Source organism: Adiantum capillus-veneris, chromosome 22 (genome assembly GCF_014529385.1).
Source record: "Adiantum capillus-veneris isolate H3 chromosome 22, ASM1452938v2, whole genome shotgun sequence".
NCBI lineage: Eukaryota > Viridiplantae > Streptophyta > Polypodiopsida > Polypodiales > Pteridaceae > Adiantum > Adiantum capillus-veneris.
Window position 1 is genome coordinate 80,663,091 of NC_140952.1, and position 3,106 is coordinate 80,666,196.

At 36.4% G+C, this 3,106-nt stretch overlaps 1 pseudogene; it reads right to left on the reverse strand.

Annotated features, from left to right (window-relative positions):
- Nucleotides 1-221: 221 nt before the first annotated feature.
- Nucleotides 222-681, reverse strand: LOC147429658 (uncharacterized; annotated as a pseudogene).
- Nucleotides 682-3,106: the final 2,425 nt, after the last annotated feature.

Below are 3,106 nucleotides of genomic sequence, written 5' to 3' on the forward strand. Positions count from 1 at the left end.
GGGAGCTACACGAGAAATGGAGCCAGTAAAAGTTAAACTTTACAACATACTCTCAAGGAGAGAATTTTTAATGTTTTCTCTTTACAAAAAAATATGAGTATGCAATGTTTTCTCTTTACAAAATGCTCTAAAGTATAGAGTATGTAATTTTTTACCTTTACAAAATGTTCTCAAGTAGATAGTATATAGAGAGTATTTCAGGTAGGATATGTATTGCTTTGCTATTTAAAAAATTATGCTTCACAAAATACTTTTGGGGCTTGTGGGAGTCCTAAGACTCTTTATTGAGCTAGCCTCCTCTATTTTTCTTGGGCTCTTCCTTGGTGTTTTGGAATCTTCTTTTGTTTGCTTGTCCTCCTTAGGCTCTGTCTACTTGTCTCCATAGGCTTTGTCTCTTTGGGCTTCGTCTGCTCCTCCTGAGTCCTTAGGCTCTTCCTCATTGGGATTCTTCTACTCCTCTTTGGCATGTGTTTGTGCTTTTTTGGGGCTCTTTCTGGGGGCTGCATGCTTCTTTGACTTCTTTGGAACCTCTTTGGGCTTGTCTTCATTCTTTGGCTTCTTTGCCTTTACTCTTTTGAGTAGATCTTGCTTGACATTTGTGGTGCCTTGCCTCTTCATTTGGCTTTTTTGTACCTTTGGGGGCTTGGGGGCTATGGGTAGTGCTATTTGGGCATTGACCATATATCTAATCAGCTTTGCCATTACCCACAAAATATGGTTGTTGGTGTAGGAATTCCTAATGATCTAGCAAAGAAAGATTATTGTGTTAGCTAACCCTAATAGAAATATATTTCCCTATTTATATTGTCAATTTGTTACCCTAATAGTCTTTTTTGGATTGCAGTAGGTGTAGTCAACCACTAGCTTTGCATTTGTTATCAGTCTCCATCCACTTGAGAAAACCTCCTCTTGCAATGGTGGGTACACAAATAGAAGGGGAAAAATAAATACATAATTTTAAGCTCAAACTACTTACAAAATTTTGCATGTCATCCATGAGCTTTGTGATATGAGGAAATTGCTCAATGGTCTCGATCAATCTTGGGGCAATCCTATTTAGATTTTAAGATCCAAAGCATTGTTAAAAAATAATTGAAAGTTGGAGCACTAAATAAATTATTGAACAACTACACTTACATCCTAGCCATTCCACGGTGGCCCTCGAGAGAGGTTAATATGAAACATGTTTTATTAGTGATATCAATTGCTATAAGACTCCAGTGAGAGATATGGCAAGACCCAACGGATGATCTTATAATGAGAATTCAACTATTTGAATTGAAGAATCGAGGAGAAATTTGAAGAAAACATGAAGGTCCGGTTGAAATTAAATATCTGAAGTGAGAGAAGAAGGCACGATGTAAGTCGATCTTGAATCAACTTTGTGAATCAATGTCGGAGTATGCAATAAAGCTAATACAAAAATATTTGGAAAAATCTTGTTCGAGTGTGAGCACCTCTATATATAGGAGTGCAAAATTACCAAGATAAACTTTGAAGTTACACAATTTAGGATGAATGGATTTGACCACTAGGCATGTGTCCCAAGATGCATGATGACATTCTATTTATAGCTCTACAAGGGGCTATACATATCATTTTAATATCGATTTTTTTTCTTTTGTTAAAGTCTTCTGTATACATTTCAAAGCTAAAGAGCTCAAAATGGTAACCATTTTAATTTGGATTTTTTTGGAAACGTTCTTATTTTTGTTTTATTCCGTCTCTATGATGCAAAAATAAAACACCTAGACAGTTATTTTTGCATAGCAAAGACAACATGTTATGTCACCTGTATGAAAAAATAGAACACCCAGACATCCGGGTGCTCTATTTTTGCATAGAAAAGACACAAAGTCACGTTGTCACATGTATGCAAAAATAGAGCACCCAGACAGTGAATGCTCTATTTTTGCATAGTGAAGACACAAAGTCATGATGTCTCCCGTATGCAAAAATAGAGCACCGGGACGGCCATCCGGGTGCTCTATTTTTGCATAGTGAAGACACAATGTTAGAAATAAGAAGTATATATTATTTAAGATGTGTTATCACCTGCATGCAAAAATAGAGCACCTAGATGGTCTTGTGAGTGCTCTATTTTTACATAGGAGAGACACAAAGTCATGTTGTTGCCCGTATGCCAAAATAGAGCACCTAAACGGCCATCTGAGTGCTCTATTTTTTCATAGCAAAGACACAATGTTACAAAAAAGAAGTATATATTTTTTAAGATGTGGTCTCACCCATATGCAAAAATAAAACACCCGAGTAGCCTTTCGTGTACCCTATTTTTTCATAGGGATGACATATGACTATGGTTGTTTACGGATTAGCATGACCAGTATATGACATTTTAAAGTTTATTTTTTTATTTCTTGTGTAGTGGCATGGAAGGCATGGTTGCAAGCTTGTGATTGAACATATAGCATTTTTTCTCTTTTTGACTCTTATTCTAGTAGAGGAAGGAGAGCCCAAATCTCTAAAACATACAGTAGGTGGTGTGAATGTCCAAGATGTGGAGGAAACACCTGAAGATTTCAGGGAGGAAATAAAGAGGCTTGAAAGCGAAGAGATATTGGATGTTGCAGAGTTCAAGGCAAGGAACATTACCAAAGTGGAGGATCCAATCCATATTCTAGAGGAAGAGCTTGATCCCTTGTTGTGCCCAAAAACTCTTTGATCTAAGAGAGGACTATTGCCTTGCTATCTTGGCAAAGTGGGAAGACCATGATAAAGGCTTTGTGGACTACAGTACACCATGCCCGTTATCATTACTTGATACAAAATCTAAGAAGTTTATTGATTACTCCCATGATGAAGAGCATGTGCTAAGTGTTGTTCAAACCTATGAAGGCAAAGGGCTTCCCACATATGAGGAGTTCCAGCAAATTCAAAAAATATTGGGCACAAAATCTCCAAGAGAGAGCAAAGAGAATAAACCAAGATTTTATATTGACCTATGGAAAGAGGAATTTTTTTTAAGATGAGGAGAATCCTAAGGTAAAATGGTAAAACTATATATAATTTTTGCAAGCACATTATTTAGGCCATTGAAATTTCAGTGAAACATCATTTATAATAACTTATTTGAGGGGGTGTTTTA